We start from the raw sequence: 26,257 nt of genomic DNA, 5'->3' as shown, positions 1-26,257 counted from the left end.
ATACCTCAATTCAAGAAAGTACAGGCTTCACACATTTCGCTTAGTCCATGGTCGAGAGGTCCCTACGATGTTCGACGCCATGTTCCTTCCCGACAACTTGGGAATGTTTCACACGGATGCGGCCATGTTCGCCCAGCGCGCCGAGGACGCCCATCAACTCGCGCGATGCCGTATTCAATGTCGCCAAACTGCAGAGGCATGCCGCTACAACCTTCGCCACCGAGAGGTTGCCTACAATCCTGGCGAAGAAGTGTGGGTGTGGACACCCATCCGATGGCGCGGCCGGCCACAAAAGTTTCTCCGTCACTACTTCGCTCCCTACAAGATTGTAGGGCGACTCAGTGACGTTACCTGCGAGGTTCTCCCAGAAGACACCCCAAGAAGCTCCCGTGGGCTTCCTCAAACGTAGGTGGTTCATGCTACAAGACTAAAACCACATTTGTCGCGCCGTGACTCGACCGCCGAGTGACTATACTACCTTGACGACTTAGCGTTGTTCTTTTTGTTTGTGTTTTTTATTGATTTCTTTGTGTCCTGTGTTATCTTTTTGTTTTTGTTACTTCTTTCACAACAGCCGATTGCTACTCGTATTTCGCGGTACGACACATTTCTTTCGTTTATATTGTAACCCTCAGTTTTTATATATTGTTTTACCCTCATTTAGAGCATCTAGAAGATGCTTCTTTAGGACAAGGGGTAATGGCACATGCCGTCACATGTGATCCATCCACTTAGGCGCGTACACGCTTGGGGGTTGGAAGAAGAAGAAGCGAACGTTTTTCTTTTCATCTGGTTCCGTTAAAGACGTCGGCTCTTGGCTGCTGTTGGCGGTCTGTTGTTCCGCCCGCGACAACATAGGCTGATGATGATGATGATGCCTGCAAGAGTGTTTATTAGACTTTTTGATAGTGATCAGATATTGAGACTGCAACGCTATGTAGGCTGTCTCTGGACACAGATTAAACACTTCCAGCATTTGAAAATCCAACGATTTCATGTCGCAAAGCACAACAGTCGTTAGACATGGCTGATTATGATCTTTATCCTTACCTCAACCGCGCCCGCAGGTTAAATGTAAGAAAGCGATTGTGTTTCCCAATAGGGATATAGCGGCCCCAAAACACTGGGAATGATACGAGTAGAACAAGCTGACGTTTATATGGCGGGAACCTCCCAGCGCATTCTCCGCAACGCGAGCGTTTATGGAGAATCCCGCGCACCGTCCGCTACAGCGCGTTCCAAGGAGGCACAAAGGACAATCCTCACTGCCAAAGCAGGGGATACGTAGTAAAGAAAAACGTAACGCATATGGCCACTCTATTACGAATGCAAATGTAGCTTCAGCTGTAGTTTTGTCAGACTTTCCAACATGCAGCCGAAAGGGCCCGCTTTCAAATTGCGTCTGTGGGCGTGGGGGGTGGGCAAATAGATAGTTTACTTTGCTCCGCCAGCTTTTGACAGTACAGGGGCGGCAGTGCTCCCCTTACTCCTCCCCTCGGTAGGTACGCCTATGGTACGAGCTCGTATTATTCTTGTCACCTTGGCCATTATAGGTAAAGTTCATCTTTCTTTCACGTGTCCCAATGAACGTTTCCTTTGTTTGAATGCTTTCCTTTATGGAACTACTCAGATCTGCCTTGCTCTTTGGGTATATATGCCGGACCAATATAACAAAACTTCACTTACAACGCATACTTAAGATACATGAGGACACGTGGAACGCTTGGCAGTTGGGATATCTTAAGAGAAATTAAAAAGAAAAGGTCCATTGGTTTCAATCGCTCAGGATCATATGAAACATGGTCTGCCCATTGTCAGTGTAAAGAGCGAGTCAAGAAAGTATAAATTAGAAAAAAAAACATCTTGAGTCCACTTAAGGTTTAACAACAGCGGCACGCAGAGACGTCTTTCTGCTTTCTGCTGCTGAATCGAAGACAACATCTAACGTATTGTTGAACGATGAACGGCTACGTTGCAAATTTTTCATGGCGAGGATGAAGACATCCAATTAAATGTTTTCCTATCAGATATTTTTCAGTGTCATGGTGAGTACGTTTTCCTATAGGACATACCTCAATTGAGCACCCTAACAGTGGAAGTCCTTCTTATCGGCGCAGTCGTGATGAGACCCAAAATTGGTCGTTTCATATAGTTATTTACTTATGCTTTTTGAACCGTGGATATAAACGGTAATGGAAATATTCAATCAGCTGTGGTGGACTCGTAATAAAAATGACATTTTAAAGAATCTTTACTAACCGCGGTGTACGCGTTCATCTGGGCAGGCCTGGAAACAATGAAATACCAGAAGTAAAAATGTTAGGTTGATGACTAACACATACCAAACAGAACTTGCATTCGGCAAAGCAAACTTGACATCTACTAACGTCATTTCTTTTATTGATGCATGAAGTGCAGAAGATAGCTTTAGCTTAACCCTCATCGTCGCACTCATGAATAATAGTCGCTTCTACGCACTATGCATGTTTTGCTGGATGCTTGCTTTCAGTACAGGTTTTTGCATGCTTCTGTGTGGTGATTTCTCAGCGTGTCTCCACAAAGGAATTCCTTAGCGCTTTGACTACGCGGCAAAGGTCAAAGAACATGAGCATAGTGAGAGACGTAGTCGGTTACAATGGTAAGCATGTAGTCACAACTAGATGTTTAATCCATTTGCTTATGTGGAAACGCTTGGGTTACTTCTGCTGAAAATGTTCGTACCACTGCCACAGCACTGACTTCAAGAGCCAAATATTGCGTTGCGGCAATCTTTACGAAAATTTGGATTCATGCTGTGTTTAGCAGACAAAATAAAATTGTGTTGTGCGGTATTTGTAACATGAAGATAATTAAATTTTTGCGGTTGTAGCTACCAAAACCACGAGAAGATCATGAATCATGCTGTAGTGAGTGTCACCGGAAAACGCTTCACCGCTTGGGGTTTTTCAACTTCACCGAATGCATGGTACACGAGCGTTTTTTTTTTCAATTGATCCGATCGATATGCGACCGCCCAAAATTGCATGTGATTCGGCGCCCTCCGACTTAGTGGAGCAACGCCATAGCCGCCTACGCCACTATGGCGGCTCATATTTGGAACAGGAATATGCGGACTGGGCTTTACCGTAGAACTTAAGGTAAAGAAACTTTTTGAGCAGAATTGTCGTCGGCGGCAATTGTACAACTATATAGATAGTGGCAAGACCCGCCATCTTCTTCTTCTTCATTCTGGGGTTATACGTGCGAAAACCAGTAGTTATTATGGAGGGATCCTGATTAATTGTGACCACCTGGGGTTCTTTAACGTGCTCTACAACGCAAGCACACGGGCGTTTTTGCATTTCGCCTCCATCTAAGTGCGGCCGCCGTGGCCGGGATTCGATCCAGCTATCTCGTCCTGAGCAGCGCAACGCCTCGCTTGACTGAGCCACTGCGGCGGGTACTCACCATCTTGACATTCCTAAGACGACTAATATAACGTCTCAACTTCTGCCGCCTATTTCAATCTGGCAGCTGTGCTGCCTAGGCAGCAAGGCTAGCTTCATGAATTGGCGACGGTTGCATTTGCAAGCGCGTCCGTGTTTAGGCAGTGAACCACGGTGTAAATTGCTTTTGTTCGTCACTTGACGGCCACTGGTAAGACAAGGTTACCAAGAGTACAAGGCGAGCTTCGCACATCTACCGTGAATCCGAGCAGCGATTTATGTTTGAATATTATGCCCGCAAATGATCCAAGTGATCTACTAGGTAAATTATGTAATTCCAGAGGCGAGTAGGACGAACGGAATTATTACACCCAATTGAAACATTTCGCAACAACGTTTGATGAAGGCTAGAAGCCCAATGAACGTTTAGCATTGCAGGAACCTGACTAGTCCTTGAAAATGATGGTTGTCATTCACAGGGTTGTTTACACACTAAATGTATTTAACAAGTCTTTAACAGATGCATAAAACAAAAAAGAGTCTATTAGAAAGCATTTCGCACAAGGATAATGTCGTTATTAATGCTATCGGCATTCTTTCGCAGCTTCACCCAGTTTGTGGTCTCTCTGTCTATCTAACCGCGTTCACGCCTACTGAGGCCACTGGGTAGTACATTATAGCATAGGGCTGCTGTACTGAAAAAAACTTCGCTGGAAACTAACCGTCAAAAATGCCTAATGCGATTACCATTCTATGCGAACTTTACCCAGTTTGCGGTGTGTATTTTTGTTTTTATTACCAACTTTGTCATAAGGTACGTTAAACTCGGTATGCGCCGCGCTTTAAAGAACTTCTGTTACGCCAATTTTGGCCGCTGGATCTGTGCCAAGAGGAATTGGCAGGTGTTTAATGAAATCATTTGCCGCCAGCTCGGATCACTGAGAATATGCCACGGGGTACGACAGTAGTGTGACTAGCTTATAAAAAGATTAAGTAAATAGATACAGAAGCAAGATCACAAATTGTAAAAGGATGAAAATACAAGTTGTTGAAGCACATGTGGGCCGTAGACACACTTACCAGTCCCCGTGGCAGAAACACCTCTGGGGTAGCACCTTGAAAAAAAAAAACAGAAATTCGACTTGGTGAGAAAATAAAAACCCAAAATGCTGACTACAATAACAAATACAAGTTGTCGTTAGTCTACCGTTTCAGAACGAAAAATATACCTTGCATAGATATATTCGTTCGTTCATTGCTTGGAAAATTTTGTAGTTGACTCGCTTGCCATAATTCCTGATACTTTGCGTAGCAGACGGAGAACAATGATGATACATTAACATACGTATTTTGCGAAATAGGTGGTTACCTTTGGATATTTATAGATGCCGAAAAGGTTTTTTACGAATAGTTAGCACGTAGTACAGGGTTATTATTTGAAGCTTGAAATATTTATCAACACCTACGTAATATATACTTAGAGACGCGCCAATGGTGGACATGCCGGCTGTGGCACAAGATGGCGCAGGGTGTCTTCAGGGAAGCGCGACAAAGGAGGGCGTCTACATTACAAACTTCATACGTTAAGCTCTTCGACAGCGTCATAACGATGCTTCCTTACACGGCTTCAATACCAACGTGATTAGCGCTGTCTGTTATCCGCATATCACCTCTGCCGCAAATTTTTTTTTACGGCTAGGTCGGAGTTTTCATTGGATGCTGCAACGCAGTGCGTGAGAACTGGAGATAATAACATTACAATTATTAAGGTACATTATGGTTTGTTAATGATCTCTACCAACCAAGACGTAGCTATTACTTTGAAGTAAAGGACAATCGAAATTCTTGAAGGACATGTGAAGACATTTTCATCTACAGGATGAAGGTGTCCGAGTAAAGGTTTTCCTATCACGTATTTTTAATTGTCGTGGTGAGCCAGTTTTCCTATAGGACATACCTCAATCGAGCGGTCTAATAGGGAAAGCCCTTCTTACAGGCGCATTCGGGATGAGACCCACAATTGGTGCTGGTATGATCCCTATAGGTATTTTAAGCTTTTCGATCCGTGGATATGAATGTTAATAGAAGTATTCAAGCAGCTGTGGCGGACTGGTAAAAAAGTAACATTTTGTAGAATCTTTACTAACCTTGATATACAGCTGGGTAGGTCTGGAAACTATAAAATACCAATAGTAAAAATGTTAGGTTGATGACTAACACATACTAAACAGAACTTGCATTCGGCAAAGCAGACTTGGCATCTACTAACGTCATTTGTTTTATTGACGCATGAAGTGCAGAAGATATCTTTCGCGAAACCCTCATAGTCGTATTCATGAATGATAGTCGCTTCTACGCACTATGCATGTTTTGCTGGATGCTTGCTTTCAGTACAGGTTTTTGCTTGCTTCTGTGTGGTGATTTCTTAGCATGTCTCTACGAAGGCATTCCTTAGCGCTTTGACTATGCGGCAAAGGTCAAAGAACACAGGCATAGTGGAAGTATTCAAGCAGCTGTGGCGGACTGGTAACAAAAATAACATTTTGAAGAATCTTTACTAACCGTGGTGTACAGCTGGGTAGGTCTGGAAACTATAAAATACCAATAGTAAAAATGTTACGTTGACGACTAACACATACTAAGCAGAATGTGCGTTCGGGAAAGCAGACTTGACATCTACTAACGTCATTTCTTTTATTGACGCATGAAGAGCAGAAGATAGCTTTCACTAAACCCTCATAGTCGTATTCATGAATGATAGTCGCTTCTACGCACTATGCATGTTTTGCTGGATGCTTGCTTTCAGTACAGGTTTTTGCTTGCTTCTGTGTGGTGATTTCTTAGCATGTCTCTACGAAGGCATTCCTTAGCGCTTTGACTATGCGGCAAAGGTCAAAGAACACAGGCATAGTGGAAGTATTCAAGCAGCTGTGGCGGACTGGTAACAAAAATAACATTTTGAAGAATCTTTACTAACCGTGGTGTACAGCTGGGTAGGTCTGGAAACTATAAAATACCAATAGTAAAAATGTTACGTTGACGACTAACATATACTAAGCAGAATGTGCGTTCGGGAAAGCAGACTTGACATCTACTAACGTCATTTCTTTTATTGACGCATGAAGAGCAGAAGATAGCTTTCACTAAACCCTCGTAGTCGTATTCATGAATGATAGTCGCTTCTACGCACTATGCATGTTTTGCTGGATGCTTGCTTTCAGTACAGGTTTTTGCTTGCTTCTGTGTGGTGATTTCTTAGCATGTCTCTACGAAGGCATTCCTTAGCGCTTTGACTATGCGGCAAAGGTCAAAGAACACAGGCATAGTGGAAGTATTCAAGCAGCTGTGGTGGACTGGTAACAAAAATAACATTTTGAAGAATCTTTACTAACCGTGGTGTACAGCTGGGTAGGTCTGGAAACTATAAAATACCAATAGTAAAAATGTTACGTTGACGACTAACATATACTAAGCAGAATGTGCGTTCGGGAAAGCAGACTTGACATCTACTAACGTCATTTCTTTTATTGACGCATGAAGAGCAGAAGATAGCTTTCACTAAACCCTCATAGTCGTATTCATGAATGATAGTCGCTTCTACGCACTATGCATGTTTTGCTGGATGCTTGCTTTCAGTACAGGTTTTTGCTTGCTTCTGTGTGGTGATTTCTTAGCATGTCTCTACGAAGGCATTCCTTAGCACTTTGACTATGCGGCAAAGGTCAAAGAACACAGGCATAGTGGAAGTATTCAAGCAGCTGTGGCGGACTGGTAGCAAAAATAACATTTTGAAGAATCTTTACTAACCGTGGTGTACAGCTGGGTAGGTCTGGAAACTATAAAATACCAATAGTAAAAATGTTACGTTGACGACTAACACATACTAAGCAGAATGTGCGTTCGGGAAAGCAGACTTGACATCTACTAACGTCATTTCTTTTATTGATGCATGAAGTGCAGAAGATAGCTTTAGCTAAACCCTCATCGTCGCACTCATGAATAATAGTCGCTTCTACGCACTATGCATGTTTTGCTGGATGCTTGCTTTCAGTACAGGTTTTTGCACGCTTCTGTGTGGTGATTTCTCAGCGTGTCTCCACGAAGGAATTCCTTAGCGCTTTGACTATGCGGCAAAGGTCAAAGAACACAGGCATAGTGGAAGTATTCAAGCAGCTGTGGCGGACTGGTAGCAAAAATAACATTTTGAAGAATCTTTACTAACCGTGGTGTACAGCTGGGTAGGTCTGGAAACTATAAAATACCAATAGTAAAAATGTTACGTTGACGACTAACACATACTAAGCAGAATGTGCGTTCGGGAAAGCAGACTTGACATCTACTAACGTCATTTCTTTTATTGATGCATGAAGTGCAGAAGATAGCTTTAGCTAAACCCTCATCGTCGCACTCATGAATAATAGTCGCTTCTACGCACTATGCATGTTTTGCTGGATGCTTGCTTTCAGTACAGGTTTTTGCACGCTTCTGTGTGGTGATTTCTCAGCGTGTCTCCACGAAGGAATTCCTTAGCGCTTTGACTGCGCGGCAAAGGTCAAAGAACACAAGTATAGTGAGAGACGTAGTCGGTTACAATTGTATAAGCATGTAGTCACAACTAGATATTTAATCCATTTGTTTATGGGAAAAAGACTTGGATTGCTTCTGCTGAAAATGTTCGTACCACTGCCACAGTAATGATTCTAAGAGCCAAATATTTCCTTGCGACAACGTTTGCGCAAATTTGAATTCATGCTCTGTTTAGCCGACAAAAGAAAAGTGTGTTGTTTGGCATGCATATATATTGATGGGGTTGTAGCTACCAAAACCACGAAATTATCAAAACCTTCGTCCATAAGCTGAGATGTGAATGCTGTCCCTCGGTCTGTTATTACAGTGGAGGGAGCACCGTGACGGAATACAATGTGGTGCATGAAGAATTGCGCTACCATTGAACCCGTGACTCGGGGGATGGCCTGCGTCTCAGCATAGCGTGTTCTATAATCAGTCGCGACGATCTCCCATTTGTTGCCGTCGGCAGACAGAGGAAACGGTCCGAGAATGTCCATGCCGACTTGGTCGAAAGGCATGTGAGGTGCTTCAATTGGCTGAAGCATTTATTTCGCCTGCGTCAATGTTCCCGTGATTTAATACTTGGAACGGATTTTCTCCGGGAATATGGGTGCCATTATCGACTTCGGGAAGGGTGAGATCACTTTCTCTGCGAGGAAAGCTACGATACAAGATGGTAGCTGCCGCTGTAGAGCCGGTCTTCACGTTTCCGACGACAGCGTGATATTACCGCCCCGTTCCAGTGGTATGGTATATCTGAAAGTACGCACAACAAGGATGTCCTAGCAGTAGGCAAAATTTCCCTTTTGCTGAACCCAGGAATTTGCGCGGAACGAGGCATCATTGACCTTCGAGATGGCCAAGCTGATATATTGCTCACAAATTTTAACATTGAGCGCTGACACTGGTCATCTTCGGGAACTTTTTGTACACAACACAAATTGAGAGGTGTCATAGGATCGGTAGACGTAGCATAGGCCGCTCACGCCCCATTGCTTTGAAACTTCTTGATTTTCGTCAGAAAGCTCGAATTCCTTAGAAATGCATCTAACCTGAAGGGCTCCGGTTAACGCATATCTGAGGACTATTCAGACAACGTGCGATTTATCAGAGGAAAGATATGCGGGGAAACCAGAACTTACCGCAACAGCGGCTCCTTCGTGCGCATAATATACGACCACGTGTTGTGGATAACGTGTGCTACCATTGCGACGCGCAGACTAACACGATTGTGCAGTCCCGTTATCGCGTTAAAGGGGCGTCCACTTCAGCTATTGCTTCTAATTCTCGATAACGTCCACGTGACTTTCCCGATAATCTCCACATTTTAAATATTAACGCCAGAAGTTTAGTCAACAAGTTTCCTCATTTATTGTCATTGACTTTGTCCTACTTCCCCAAAATCATTGGATTCACAGAAACGTGGATTCGTAGTGAAATTTGCAATGCCGAAGTGTCGCTACCTGGCTTTAATGTTACAGGAACTGATAAACCAAAATTAGAGGTGGTGGCGTTGCCTTATATTTATACTCCAACTAAAAATTTTCTATGCTTGATGCTCCATCCCAGAGTCGGTTTGGTGTAAAGTTTATTTTGAGTCATTGACTCTTGTTCTTCGTGTCTTTTACCGCCCTAGGGTCTGCGATTATTTTTACGAATGTTCTATTATTGATGGCATATCAGATCATAAAGCGGTACTTGCATCCATTTTTTGTCCTGTGCCGAGAACCCTGTACATTTATTCTACTTTCCGCTAGGCGAGACATGCTGATGTTGTGGGTATAATTGATACACTTAGCGCTTTCTTTAGCCCTTTGGAAACGATTAGTCTTTTTGACGATGCCGATGCTTTACCTTATTCTTTAGTGGTCTTGATACATTGTGCATCACACGTTTTGTACGGTTAAAAACAAAAAATACGAATTCTGAGCTGCCTTGGATCACACGGGAAATGTCGCACCTGTCGCGGCGACTTGGATGTTTGCGGCGTGGTAAACGTACTGGCGATTCTGTTCTTACTGCACAATTCATTGCTCTTAAGGAGGAACTTCGAAGCAAAGCTAATGCTGCTCAGGATCTTTACTTCCAAGTAACACTTCCAGGTTTGCTTCGAAATAAAGGACGTAAATTTTGGAGCTCTGTTCTGCCAAAGAAATGCACCACTGATAGTTTTGAAATAAACAACACGGTTACAAGGGATACTGCTATGATTGCAAACGCATTTAAGAGTTACTTTAAATCTGTTTTTACGCTCGATAACTCCGTTGTTCCTCCTTTTATGGAGCAGACGCATAGTTCTATTATTGACATTATTGTTTCGAACCAGGGTGTGCTTAATTTTATTTTAACACTTGGTCCAAAAAAGAAAGGTAGTCTCGACAATATAGACAATGCATTCCTCATGAGCTACTTTTTATGGACTAGTCGATATTTAACTGTCATTTTTCAGGAATTTCTATGGCCCTCTGTTGTCCCTATTGCCTGAAAATGGGCTGAAATCTTTCCACAGTTCAAATACGAGAACAAGCAGTCCTTACTGAATTATAGACCCCTATCCATCACATCTCATTCTGGCAAAATACTAGAACACATAATTTACAAAGATATCATTGAATTTCTAGAGTCTAATAATGTTTTATCGGATGCTCAACACGGTTTTCAGCGCGGATTTAAGACCACAACCCAGCTCAGTGAATTCACTCGTGACAACATCCAGGCCCTCGATGTAGGTGATCAAATTTACACAATATTTATAGATTTTTCAAAAGTTTTCGACCCTGTGCCACACTCCAAACTGTTGAAAAAGCTCACTGTTATTCCTAGCAACCAAGCATTAGTTAACTGGATTTCTTCTTTTTTATCCAATCGGTCTCAATACCTACCCTTTAGTTCTCAATCCTCCACTTGCAGTGTAACGTCTGGCGTATTTGAAGGTTCAATATTATGTCCGCTTCCGTTTTTGATTTTATTAAATGATCTGCCAAGCAATATTCCTGTTAAAATCCGCATGTACGCAGATGCTTTTGTTTTGCACCATATGATTAAAACTACTCATTCGCACATTATCTTTAATGATCCATTTGCGTCCTTTCAATCATGTTGTGAGACTTGACAGATGCAAATCAATTTCCAGAAAACTGTTTCTGTGTCATTTACCAAACGTTCTTCGCCTTCTCGATTTACCTGTTCATTTACCTATTTGTTTAATGGATGCCGTCTAGGAGACATTTCACAATATAAATATCTGAGTCTTGTATTCACTAAGCATTTATCTTGGTCGCATCACACCGAACTCATGTGCAAGCGTGCGCTTAGAAGGTTAGGCTACTTGCAATGCAGATTACGTTCAGCCCCACTTAGCACACGACTCCGCACTTACAAAATGCTGGTTCGTCCGATACTGGAGTACGGCTGTGTCATATGGAACCCACAGAAAATATCTGCCATCAAGGAAATATGATCTATCCAGAAGAAAGCTGTACGCTTCGTTTATCGTCGCTTTGACAGGTATTTTTCACCCAGTTCCCATATTGTTAGTCTTCAACTTACCAGTCCCTCCTCTCGTGGTCACGTTAAATTTTTGAAGTTTCTTTATACTCTAATTAACTCCCCACGATCCCCTTACTTAGCAAATACATCGCACCCGCTAGACATAAAACCACCAGACATCACCATGAGTTGAATATGACCACTTTTCAACATCGTACCGATGCGTTTAAATACAGCTCTTTTGTACGTTCTATAAAATTGCGAAATGCTTTTTCTGGTTACGCAAGATCTTTACCACTTGATATATTTTATTGTATATTACTAATAATTGATGTTCAGTGCTCTTTGTTATGTTTTTCTATGTGTTGTATTTCGCCACTCCTGCGATAGCCCTTTGGGGCTGCATGTTGAAATAAATAAATAAACGAATAATTCTACTTCGTCATGGCGCCCCATCGTGCTTTATTACCGACCGAGGAACGGCATTTACGGCACGGTTCATTGAAGAAGTTTTCCTATTAAGTTACACGACTCATCGAATGACGACTTCCTACCACCCGCATTCAAATGGCCTGAACGAAAGGCTCAACAAAACGATGACTGACATGCTCTCTATGTACGTAGACGTACAGCACAAAACGTGGGATAAAGTACATCCATACTTAAGGTTTGCGTACAACACCATGACGCAAGGTACTACACGTTTCACGCCGTTCGACCTTGTTTACAGTCGTGAAGTCAAGACCATGCTTGAAGCAATGCTTCCAGCTTTGATGATCTTGACCAAGACGCCGAGCTCTTCGTGCAGCGCGCTGAGGAAGCACGTCAGCTGGCTCGCACGAATGTAAAGAAACAGCAGTGCATCGACACACGTAACTACAACCTCCGCCATCGAAAAGTCGAGTACCAACCAGGCGATCGGTTTTGGTCTGGACTCCTGTCCGCTGCAAAGGCCTATCCGAGAAATTTCTCAGCCGGTACTTCGGACCTTACAAAGTGCTACGGCGAGTGAGTGACGTCATTTACCAGGGTCTTTCTAACGACAGCCAACTAACTCGACGTCGAAAGACACTACCCAATGATTGTGCACGTTGTGCAGCTGAAGAATACCACACTCTATAAACATCCACAGTTTTTGGACCTTGCCGTTTTTTTTGTCATAGACAATCATTGCCTCAATGACATAACCGTGCGTTCCATGACGGCTATTTCCACGTTCGCCCTGTACCCGGCGTGCTTGTTTTAGCATCGAATCGACGCTCATTCGACGGGAGAGAATAATGCCACACCTTGCAACAAGTGCCACCTAATTAAAAAGACAAAGATGCGCGCCAGTCCACGCGCCATGCACCGGCACCTGCTTCGACGGGTGCCACCGAAGAAGCAGAAGAAGACCCTGCGATCCACGCACGGGTGCTTGAGATTTTTCGCTTGAACAGCCGGTGGTTAGCGACTCGGACGCAATGCTTCCGGTCGCCTGTTCACCGAGAACATGACAATATATATATATATATATATATATATATATATATATATATATATATATGTGTGTGTGTGTGTGTGTGTGTGTAACGCAGGAGACATGGCGGTCGTGCGAAGCTCTGTTTATTCGGAACTTCTTCTTTCACCACACTGCACCGCACCGTCCTTGTGCGGCTCGTCACACGCTTCTCCCTCCCCCCGAGAGAGTCGTAGGTGTAGGTGCGGATGATATCGTCTTAATCTCACCACATGTACGATGTCAGTCTGGTGACCGAGTGGGGCCACGCTGCGGTCTATCTCGTAGTTGACAGCTGAGATTTTGCGTACGATCGTATACGGTCCTTCCATTATTGCACTGAGTTTACCGCGGTTGGGGTGCCAGGGTATCTCGTATAGAACACAGTCTCCCACTTGAAGCTCTGAGGGAAGAAATTTCTTGTCATATATGAGCTTGTTCTTCTCGTGATATGCCAGGGAATTCCAGACCGCGTTTGCGCGAGCTTCCTGCAGGTTCTCGGTAACGTTGGAGAGGAGCTGAGGGTAGGATGGTGTGCCATACATAAAAAACAGGGTGGGTAGCCCGTGACCTCGTGGGGTGTCTTGTTGTACTCGTCGACAACATCAGAGAGGTGACGCGTCCATGGTTTTCGGGGTTCGTCGTTGATCTTGCAGCGAAGGCGAGTGACGATGGACTGATCAGTGCGCTCATTTAAGCCATTACACTGTGGGCGTTGTGAGCTTGTGTACAGGTGATGAATGTTGTTATGTTTGAGGAATTGCTTGAATTTGCCAGCGATGAATCCTGTGCCGCTGTCGGAAAGGAACTTCCGAGGCTTTCCAGCAATGACAATACTCGTCAGGCAGGTAATGTAGGCGCCGCAGGTCTCATTTCTGTGTGCAAAAGCCCACACATAACGGGTGGCATGGTCAACGGCCAAGTGAATGAATCTTTTGGAGGACCCGTAGTTGGCAAAACCTCCGATAGTGTCCATGGCCAGAAGATCAAATGGTTGCTCCGTGGGTGGTAATGACTCTAAGGAACCAAAACGTTTGGTGTTCGTCTTCTTGCAGCGCTGGCAAATATCGCAGTGTCGAACGTATTCGGAAATGTCGGTGACGATGTCAAGCCAATAACATTGTGGAGAGAGAAGTCGCAATGTCTTCTTTACTCCGACATGACCGAAAGCGTCATGAGACTTCCGAAGAAGAGAAGACCGGAGAGCAAAAGGAACGTAGACTTTTCGTATCCCTCTGCGTGTCACTATGGTCATTCCATCCTCAATGGATTGCCTGCAAGGCGGTTTGTCGTGGTGGTGCTCTCGCAGTTGTTGAGCAGATAGGAGCTGAATAGTAGGGATTCTAGACAGTGCATCGGCTTCGATGTTGTTAATGCCCTTTTGATGCTTGATGTTTACGTCGTACATGGAGAGCTTTAAGGACCATCGGAACAGACGGCCTCGAGGATTTTTGATGTTCTTAAGCCATTGCAACGCCGCGTGATCGGTGATCACAGTGAAAGGTTTTCCATGTAGATAACAATGCCATTTATCTATGGCATCAATAATTGCTAAACATTCAAGTTCTGCGATGGCGTAATTGATTTCATATTTGAGCAGCTTGCGAGAATGGTATGCAACTGGATGCTCTCGACCTTCATCATCAGCCTGCTTCAAGACGGCGCCGATACCTTTGTTGGGTGCATGTTGGAAGGTTTGGTGACATCGTAGATGGCAAGGATGGGTTCTTCCGTTACACATTTTTTAGCTGAGTGAAAGCCAGTTCACAGTCAGGGTCCCAGTTCCAGGTGGCGTCTTTTCTGAGTAGGCGTGTCAATGGATGAGCGATTTCACTGAAGCGGGCGTTGTACCGACGGTAAACATTGACGGTGCCGAGAAAACGCTGTAACTATTTAGGGCGTGTTCGCGTGGGAAACCGCAGGATTGCCTCCACGTTGCTTTGTTTCGGAGTGACTGTGCCATTTGAAACTCTGCGTTCCAGGTATTCAATGGAAGTTTGTGCGAACTGACATTTCTTCAATTTCAGTTTAACGCATTCACTTCTAAAAGCGTTTAGAACCGCATCTAGATGCTTCAAATGGTCTGGAAACGTGTCATAAGAGACGACAATGCCATCGAAGTAGTTCGTGTTTGCGCCAAATGGTGTTTAGTCAAGATGGACTTGACAGCCCGTTCAAAAGTAGCTGGAGCGTTCCGGAGACCAAAAGGCATAACAAGCCATTCGTAGTGACCGGTACGTGTGACAAAGGCCGTTTTCGGGATGTCTCCCGGGTGCATCCTCACGTGCCACTAATCTGACGTTATGTCCAATGTGGAGAAGTACGTCGATTTCCCGAGCGAGTCAAGAATGTCGTCGATGCGAGGGATGGGTTGATAGTCGGGGACCGTCACTGCGTTTAGCTTGCGGTAATCTATGCAGAAACGCGTGCGTCCTTCTCCTTTCTTCTCGGCCAGAAGTGCCGGCGCAGCGTATGGTGACGTAGACAGTCTTTTAACGCCTTGCGTGAGAAGGTCTTTGATTTGTCTGTCCATTTCGACGCTATCGGCTTCTGAGCATCGACAGGGAGCCCTGCGGATGGGAACATTGTTGGTGAGAGGAATGTGATGCGCTAGTGATGTACCCAATGTCAGTCTGTGATTTGGAAAAAATGTCCTCGTACTTATGGACAAGCTGCTTCAATGCCATGCTCTGAGTTTCATTTAGATGCCCAAAATCACGAACTTCAACTTCCTGTAAACAAGCGTCCATGTTAGCCGTGGAATGGTTTTGTGGGCGAGGGTGGAGGATGTCACTCCCTTGCGGTATAGTCAGGTTATCAAGATCCAAAGACAAGGGGAAGAGGCAGGCACTGTCCAAGCCAAGAAGTAGGTTTCTCTTCATGCCTTGTAGAACATGGGCCTGAATTTCCTTCGTGATTTTTCCGATCTGTATCTTTAGATTGACGCGACCCAAAGTTTTGGTAGATGATGTAACTTGTTGAACATTGATGCGTGAATCTCCCATTATTTGTAGGTGAAGAGCCGCCAACGCTGCTTCGCTGATACAGGCAATCGTGGCTCCCGTATCAAGAGTAGCGCTGACAGGGTACCCGTTAATGAGTGCATCAAATTGAATTAACAAAGCTTTGGGTTGCCCTTCTCGTTTCCCTGGTTGGTAGCGAGGGCGGAAGTGCTCGTGGACATTCATTATGCCAGTGCATCTGTCGGGGCAAACCATGCATTTCGCAGTGTCTGCATTCGGACGCGGGTGCTCGTATCCGCGTATTAGGTGGACGCGGAGGGGCACTGCCACTTGCTGCGTTGATCTGCGTGTTTCGCCCTGGTAGAATGCGCTGTGATTTAACTCGCTGCATAGTTGACTCTACTCGTTGCACAGCTGAAAGCCACGTCGCTGGTGTAGACGGGTTAAGCCCAGCAAGAGCCATCTCCATATCGGCGGGAAGGCCGTCGATGAGCCCTGATATAAGGTGCGCGTCCTTTAGGTCGGCAAGACGTCCCAGAGACATTTTTTCATTGTAGTAGTCATTCAGGCTCTGGCCCGATTTTAGCTGACAATGAATGAACTGACGGAAAGGATCCGCGACGGTGCTTGTAAAGCGTTGCGTCATGCATTGAGTGAGGGTCTCCCAAGATGCGTCAGTGTCAAAACCTCGGTAAGGTACCATCGGAAGGCCTCACCTTCAAGGCAATCGGAGAAATTGCACAGCTTGTCTCGCTCTGTCCATGCAGCGGCCGCAGTCTTCACCTCGAAGAGCCGGAGCCACTTGTCAAAGGAGACGTCCTCGGGTGCTCCCGAGTACTTCGGAATGTTGATGGCTTTCTTGGATGTTGTCATGATGTAGGGCACGGTAAATCCTTTCGACTAGTGTAACGCAGGAGACATGGTGGTCGTGCGAAGCTCTGTTTATTCGGAACTTCTTCTTCCTTCACCACACTGCACCGCACCGTCCTTGTGCGGCTCGTCACATATATATATTGTCAAGGTGTTTACTGACAGGATGGAGAGGTCGAACTGGGCGCGGCAGTCAGAAGCCTGCAAGCAGTAAAAGCACTGCTGGTGCGCCTGACTTACCGCCACTTCGTCTACGTTACATTTGTCACCCGGAGACAAAGACGCCATCCTGGCGATCTAAGCATACGGTAACATAGAGGGATCGTAGAAGTGCTTGAGCCAATCTACGTGAACAGTTACGTGACCACAACGGCGGTGGTCAGAAGACGGCGACACAGGCTCTATGACATAATTAACGGGGGAAGTTTGTGCAATTACACGGTAAGGTCCATGATATCTTGGGAGCAGCTTAGAAGAAAGGCGGGGAGCTGAACGTGCAACCCACAGCCAAACCAATGAATCGGAAGGGAAGCTTGGGGGGCCACAGCCACCACAACGAAGCTTCTCTTTTGTCTCATCTGCGGTGGTAAGACAATGGGCGAGTTGTCTGCATTCTTCAGCATGCGGCGCAGCTTGAGATAGAGGAACACATTCCGTTGAATCAGGCTGGTAGGGTAGAATGGTATCGATGGTACAGGAAGGTTCACGGCCATACAGTAAGAAAAACCGAGAAAAACCAAGGGTAGCTTGAGTGGCAGTATTACAGGCGAACGTGACGAACAGAAGCGCAGCGTCCCCATTGGAATGGTCGGACGCAACCTCCATGGCGAGCATGTCGCCTGGAGTACGGTTGAAACGCTCCATCAACCCGTTCATCTGCGTATGGTATGAACTAGTGGTCCTGTGAATGGTGTCACACTCCTTCAGAAGCAACGTCACGACTTCAGATAGAAAAGCGCGGCCTCGATCACTAAAAAGTTCCCGAGGGGCTCCGTGACGAAGAACAAGATGCCGCAGTAGGAAGGATGGGCATCTTGGGCAGTTGCAGATGGAAGTGCACCGGTTTCTGCATAGCGTGTGAGATGATCCAGTGGTACGATAATAAAGCGGTTGCCAGCACCGGTACAAGGAAGCGGTCCGTCAAGGTTGATTCCGACCCGATCAAAAGGACGGGATGGACAAGGAAGCGGCTGCAAGGGTGCAGCAGTGGAAGTAGGGACCGACTTTCGGCGCTGGCAGTCGAGGCAGCAGCGGACGAAATTGCGAACGAACTTTTACATGCCAGGCCTCTAATACCGGAACCATAAGGCGGTTGTAGGTCTTTAACACGCCAATGTGTGCACATTGGGGATCGGTGTGAAACGATGTGCATAAATCAGCCCGAGGAATACGCGGTATTACTAGGAGCTATTGCCTACATTCGGGGAGGTAGTTGCGACGGTAGACGAGTTATTCGCGAATAACAAAGTGATGCTCCTGCCGCCTTAGTGTCCTAGGCGCCGCAACAGTGGCAGGATCAGCGAGAATCTCAAAAAGCGAAGAAATCCACAGGCGTTTGCTCTGCTGTAAGCGCATGCTATCGATGGTAAGTGCTGAGAGGAAAAAGTTGAGTGGGCAAAGACTGTGTACGTCATGTTAAATTGGCGAGGGGGAGAGAACGTCGGCATCGGTGTGTTGCGTCCAGAGAGGTACACGATCCGGATGTCGTACACTCACAAAAGGAGAGTCCAGCGTGCGAGGCAGCCAGAGGGGTCTTTCATTGAGGAGAGCCAGCACAGCACATGGTGGTCCGTTAATACATCAAATTGGCGGCCGTTTAAATAAGGCCGAAATTTCGTAAGACCCCATAGTATGCCTAAACACTTCTGTTCTGTAACAGAGTAGTTCAGCTCCAATTTTGTCAGCGTGCGGCTAGCATAAGCAACGACGTATTCCTCAAGACTACGTTTGCGTTGGGCAAGAACCGCACCAAGATCGACTCCACTAGCATCTGTATGAACTTCAGTTGGGACAGCTGGGTCAAAATATCGCGCAATAGGACCTGAGGTGAGCTAATGGCGAAGGGTCGTGAAGGCGTTATCGCATGCTTTCGGCCAGTCGGATAGGGCGTTGTCTCTAGCCAGCAGTTGATCAAAGGGGCGATGATCATGGCGAAGTTCTTCACAAAGTGGCGAAAATAGGAGCAGAGGCCGAGAAAACTGCTTTGTGTCTTCAGATTAGTGGGTTTGGGGATCTCCGCAACTGCACGGAGTTTTGCAGAATCCGGAAGCACGCCTTCTGTGGATACGACTTGGCCTAAGATAGTAAGCTTACGAGCAGCAAAGAAGCATTTTTTTATCCTAATTTGCAAGCCAGCCTTAGTCAGTCGTTGGAAGAGAGTCAAGAAATGAGGTGAGAAGATAACGACATCATCTAGGTAGCACAAACAAGCGTGCCACTTGATACCGCGCAAGGTACTGTCCATCATACGCTCGAAAGTAGCGGGTTTATTACATAGGCCGAATAGCATGACATTAAATTTGTATAATCCATACGGTACGACGAAGGCGGTTTGGAGCGATCCTCCTCCGCCACGGGGACTTGCCAATATTCTGACAGCAAATCCAAAGAGGAAAAGAAGTCGGCACCTTGCAAACAGTCAAGAGCATCGTCTATGTGTGGTAGGGGATATACGTCTTCGCGCGTAATTTTGTTAAGACGTCTGTAATCAACGCAGAATCGAATAGAACCATCTTTCTTTTTTACGAGGACAATTTGCGATTCCCACGGGCTATGGGACGCCTGAATCACGCCACGCCGAAGCATATCGCTCACTTGTTCTTCGATGACGCGGAGTTCAGAAGCTGAGACACAGTATAAGGACGCTGCCGGAGTGGGGTGTGCAAACAGGCGTCGATGCTGTGCGACACTGCGGTGGTGTGTCCGAGAAAATTGTTGATGGCAGTCGAAGGAGGCGGTAAATTCACGTAGCAGGCAGACAAGTTGCGCGCGTTGGGTGGTTGTCAAATCACCGGAGATTGACGGATGGAAGCACTCCAACGGCGGTAGAGTCGCATTGTTGAGCGCTCTGAGGGACGTTGAATGTGCGGCGTCGGGCGCATCGAAGAGCATTGAAGAATCCACTGTTCGAGCGTAACCGAGGCACACTTCGCGATGCAATATAATTGGCAGGAAAGACACATTGCACACACACATCACACCACGGCCAGCAGTGATGGCGATGACGGCAAAGGGTAATGGAAGGGAACGGCGACGGGCGAACAAGTGACATGGCGTGAATAGGACGGTTGCGTCACGTGCGCACGCGCAAGATACAGAGACGACGGCAGCTGACTAAGGAGAGATATCAGTAACATCGACCACAAGCATTTTTGTAGACGTCACAGGCTCTTGGTCCATGGCTGCAGCGGAAAGAAAAAAACAAGTCCACCTCGGCGCGCGCAGAGTCAATAATGACATTGTTAATCGATAGGAAATCTGCACCTAAGATGACATCATGGGAGCAGGATGGTAGGACAACGAATTCAATGAAATGAAGAGATTCCTCGATGAGAACACGTGCAGTGCAGGCTCCCAAAGGTTTGACAGGCTGTGCGCTCGCAGTACTCAAATACAGTCCGGAAAGCGACGTGGTTACTTTTCCTAGCCGTCGGCAAAGTCCTGCGCGTAACACCAGATTGCTGCGCGTATGTTGGAATCCCTTCGATGTATATCTCAATGACCTTACGAGGGTGATTTCTTGGCATTGGGTAAATCGAGCGGGAACTGCGACACTTAGTTTCCCTGAGGCAGAGGGCTTGGCCGGCGTCTCATCGGTGAGAGGGAGCGGCGGCGTGGTGATGGCGAACGACGATTGGTGTTGACAACAGGGGTTTCATCTGGCGGCACATGAGATTGTAGCTGTCAAGGGGCGCAAGTGTTCATGGGTCCGCGGTAATCATAGGTACGTTTCATACGGCGTCGAAAAAAGCGGGCAACGTGTCCCGGAATACCACAATGGTAGCTAATTGTGCGGTTGTCGGCTGTGCGCCAAGGATTTGGCTAGCGTGGTAGCTGTGGTGCAGGCGGCGAGAAGTAGAATCGGGGCCGGTCGCGCAACAGCTTGGAGAGGTGGCGTGGAGCGAAGGGCGGCTTTGCAGCGATGTCAGCGTATGTCAAGAAGCCGCGACTGTACGCAGTTTAATAGCAGCCGAAGGAACTCAGCGACTTGTTCCTTGATGACGGTCTGTAACCCCGGTGTCAATGGGGAGTATGGTTGCGCGCTCGTAAAGGGCACCAGGGAATGCTGCCGAGCAACGTTTCTCGCACGAACTCTTTTACCTGGTACATTATAGGTGACTCGTTAACACCTAGCGTCATACCTGAGACAGAGGCGAATTCCGAGGGCGGATGTCATGTGACAACTCGCTGCCTTCGCAGTTCGTCGTAACTCTGACACAGCGCAATGACGACCGACACTGTGGTCGGGTTTCGGGCGACCAACATCTGGAATGCGTCGTCCTCAATTCCCTTGAGGATATGCCTGTTCTTATCGGCTTCTGGCATCCTTGCGTCGACTCTGTTGCACAGATTACCGACGTCTTTTCAATTCTTAAATTCTCACCTGGTTGCTGGACGTGTCCGCGCAGGCGTTGTTTGGCCTGAAGTTTACGCACAACAGGACGGCCAAGGACTTCCGTGAAGTGGGTGTTGAACGCTGACCATGTCAGGATGTCGGATTCGTGGTTACGTCACCACAAGTCCGCAACGTTGCTCAAGTAGAAAATTACATTGTTGAGCTTGGCCATATCGTCCCAGTGGTTGTGCGCGCTGACTCTCTCGTACGAGACGAGCTAGCCTTCGACGTCGTGATTACCGGTACCCGCGAAAATCGCAGGATCCCGCGGCCACTGTAGACCAGGACACATGACAGTTGGTGCCGTGACTGCAGCTTGTTGGTCTGGATCGTCAGGCATGGTTCGAGAAGGCTGGGCGGGATCGTCCTACATTGGCCGAGATGGTTGAAGGGTTCGGCTTAGAAGTTCCAGCGTTGATGGATTCAATCCCTACCCAGCACCTTCCACCAAATGGCAAGGCGTTTATTACCACGATTGAGAGGTCAAACTCGGTGCGGCAGTCAGAAACCTGCGAGCATTCAGGATGAGCCCCTTGCGTTAAAGCGCTGGTGATGCGTCTGACTGACCGCCACTTCTTCGTCCTGTTTCATACACCGGAGATGCACCTGGCTAACCGGCACTTATTCTACGTTAGAGTATATATATATATATATATATATATATATATATTTGTGTGTGTGTGTGTGTGTGTATAACGAACCACACAAGGACGGTACGGTGCATTAGTGAGGAAAGAGGAAGACGAAGAATAAAGGCAGCGTTCGAGCGACCATGTTTGTTTCCGTCCGCAACCTCCTGCTCGCGTCACACAAGTCGACAGGATAAAGACCTGGCAGCCACCTGATCAGCCGCACATCAACGTGGAATCCTTCAACGCCACGCTGTGAACCCCGAGCGCACCGCTCCCCACCGACACCGACCAGCATCATGACTGCATCACCGCAAGCCTTAGCCATACCCAAGTACACCGGATCAGTGGACGATGGGCCCGTGGAAGATCGGTTCCACCTCTTCGAGTTCCACGCATCCGCTGCATCATGGTCGGAACGGGATATGGTCGCAAACTTCAACGATTACGTCACTAGTGAGTAACTTCTACCTCATGCACATATTTGAAAATAACGAATCATGGAAGAAAATAAAAGAAGCGATGATGAGTAGATTTCAAGTATATGTCACAGATCCCTCCATTATCCACCAGCTGGACACATTTCAATTGGGTCGCCGCAGTCACACACATACTCAACGTAACTATCATCATCAGTGCCAACCAAAGCCACGCATGCCTCGAGCATCGGCAATTTCTTCAAGTTGTGGTCCTCCCGAAAAGACGAAAGAAAATCGCAAGCCTACCATGATTTCACCACTCACAATGGACATAGTAAAGCCTCCTTTCGCAGAGCGATATCAAAGTTGCTTCGCTTCAAGACCAAACCTTCCACCAGGTTTCAGTGCCGTGCAGGAATCGCGAATATGTGCGTCTTCATCATGCTATCGTACTCCTGCCATCGCGAATCCATCAGATGCGTTCACTGCGTCTTATACGTGCAACCCGCCGCCTGGTTTCCAGTCACGCCAGTCCTCTATGACGCTAATTCCGCAGCCCGTGCTTCACAGAATTGTTTCGTTCGCGCATGGCACATTGAATTTTCCAGAGTCGAACCTATCATTGGAAGCGCGTGGTGAAGTCACGTCTACAGCCGCATCATCCAATAATAGAGCATCCAGGATTCCAAGCTGCATCAATTCAAACTACGGTACCGTTCACACCAGTCAAGCAAAGAGCGCTGCTATTACTTCCAGCGGTGACGTGAAACAGACTGCCTTCTCGCCAAGAGTACAGAAGGAAGCCAACACGAGCGTGTCCTTTTTTCACGAAGAAGACAATTTGGAGCCACCTAAATTTAGAGATCAAGCTGCTTCGCGACTCTCAAGCTTTCTTCTGCATACTACACCTCAACAAGCCACTGCCACTTGAGAAGCTTCGCACGCGCCAAGCAGCATCGCACGCTGTCAAAAACAGAAGCGTCCATTCTGAATGAAATCCCAGCAGCTTCAGAAGAGTCTACTGAGAATTCTGACAAACTGCCCTCACCCCCAGACACGTCTCACAAAAAGGAGCAGTGTACGAGCTACCATATGATACCCACTTCAATATGCGAAAGAAATCAACGGCATACTTCGATAGAAGCGCTACCTCAACAAATGGCACAACAACATCATAATCACCAACTTCAATAACAACGGCAGCAACCACGACTTCGACACAGAAGGCGATGTAGACCGTCACCGAAATTTCCACAGATGCGACAAGGGAGACGTCAACGCCCAAGCCTACTCAATCCAAGGCCAACTCAACGAATACGCTGCTTTGCAAGCAAGGAACGTCGCCGAACGCACCTTCAGCACCACCTATCAGGACTGCTCCCACCCCAATGATTCCGGAGACAACGATGTGCACAACGACGAAAACGACACGGGCACTTCCTCGGCATACCGGATGAACGAAGACTTCGCCTCGACTACTCAGACCATCGAAGGTTCGAGCAAAAGACACCGCGTGTCTTAAAGTCGCGACGAGTCAGCCGACACCCACTACATCCGAGTTCCCACTGCTGCAATGTGTCAAAACCTTCCTTCATCAGGGCATGCATATGTCGTCCGGAGTGCAACAGCCAGCCTCGGCCACCTGAGCTCTTTTGGTTGTCACCGGACTGCCATACTGACATCGTTCATGGGAGATTGAGACGGTATTATCTGCCCCTGTATCTACGACTCTCTCTGGGGGAGGGGGAAGTGTGTAACGAGCCACACAAGGACGGTACGGTACATTAGTGAGGAAAGAGGAAGACGAAGAATAAAGGCAGTGTTCGGGCGACCATGTTTGTTTCCGTCCGCAACCTCCTGCTCGCGTCACACACACACACACACACACACACACACACACACATATATATATATATATATATATATATATTTCACTGGACGGTACTGCCACAATAAGCGAAATAGCCTGGAAATAGGTCTGTCAGTTATTTTAATGTTTAACAGGCCTAGACCTACGTGCATTCCCGTGATATATGGAGAACCATGGCGGCCCGAAAAATGATTTGAATTCACATTTATTTATTGCAACTATGTAAAATTTCAAGGCAATGCACGAACAAAATGTACAGAGGTCTTGGATCCCGCCCAGTAGCAGCAGTACAGCAGTCATTAAAATTGTACATTTGCTACAAACAATAACAATAATTTAACAACAAAATGTAAATGGTGTTTAGGTCTACAGCCTAAATGTATCGCTAGTTTATGTAAAAGTATTGCTCTTGACGCAACGAAGTTCAATCAAGAGAAATTAATGGCAATATTTACTAGAAAAAATGACACTAAATCTGTGTGACCTTGAAGAATTACAACCCTATTTCCTGCGAAGCTGATTCTTGACGAAAAAATTGTGGTCACTGACTAAGTCACTGGTAAAAATAACACAGAATTTCTTTGTCATTATGTTACCTGACCAGACGAACTTTCGTCGAACTCTGGACTAAGATGTTTCTTGCGAAAAGTTACAACAAAAGTTTGAGTTTTTCGTTATTATATCCAATACCTTGATAAGTTGCCCGCATTTGACTGTTCCGTTTGGAACCTTGCCGGAATGTAATGCTTCGGAGCACTTGTTGTTGAGAATTTTTAAAAAGCCAGTAAATATTCAACAAACATCTTACTTTGCCGCAACATTTACCATGGTGTTCTCTCTCGCTCCCTCCCCGCCGCCCCCTACCCAATTTTCGCTAGATTTGATATTGGTCCTCCCAGAGCCTCGGGATAAATTATTTGTTCGCAAAACACAATCATAAAGCTCCGGATCGCTGGCTCGCGTACTTTACTGCAAATGTCATAATTAGTCCCTTGTTAAAGTTTACCTAGATATTTTTCATAATGCGCCCTTTGTTTTTGCCAAGCATAAACAAAATGTCTTGTTTAGTTCACTTAGGACATCGCTGAAACCAAATCTGAACGTGTTATAACGCCTGACAATAGGGACAGAAAAACGACGGCTCAATAATTATTTGCAACACTTCTAACTGGATATGGAACGTAAATTTTTGGCGCAAATTGCAGTTACCATGTCCTCCCTCCCCTTTCCACAAAAGATAAACCTACTGTAACCTACAGCTATATCGGGACACTAGGAAGCATAGTTGATAGCTGCTATATCACATGCTATAACACTTGAGTAAGATTCTTTTGCAAAGGCCGTGTTTGATCCAGCCGCATTCAACTTCGCAAAGAGAGTTTCCATAGCGTACCACCAATATTCGCTAAATTTGGTCTTGGCGGCTTTCTTAGTTCTGCCGGGGGGCGGGCTCAATTCTTCCCGTTCGTTAGGCATGCTCATAACACTCTAGAGTGCTTACATAAGTAATTTATTTCTAAAGCCCCAATAATCCACCTACCACATCACCTATTAGCATGTCCTTGCAGTCACCAACATGACGAAGCTGTCTTCTTTAGGTTATTGAGGACACCAGGCGAACCTAGTATATCACGCATCAAAAAGTAAAACGAAATGAAACATAAGGGTTCAATCATTATTGGTAATGCTTCTAAATAAGCAAGAGATGTTACAACTACGCGGCACATTGCAATTAAAATCTGCCTATCCCTTCAAAGTATGGAATATCTGAAACGCAACGTTCTCTTGGGACATTGGGAAACCTAGCAGCAGCGTGATACTCTCGAACAATTGGTTACATTGTTTTAAACCTGTATTTAAACAACACGCATTTAGCCTCCAACATAAACTTGGCGTATTGTTTCCTTTAT

This window comes from Dermacentor silvarum, chromosome 5 (genome assembly GCF_013339745.2).
Source record: "Dermacentor silvarum isolate Dsil-2018 chromosome 5, BIME_Dsil_1.4, whole genome shotgun sequence".
NCBI classification, from domain to species: Eukaryota; Metazoa; Arthropoda; class Arachnida; order Ixodida; family Ixodidae; genus Dermacentor; species Dermacentor silvarum.
This window is presented reverse-complemented; position numbering follows the sequence as displayed.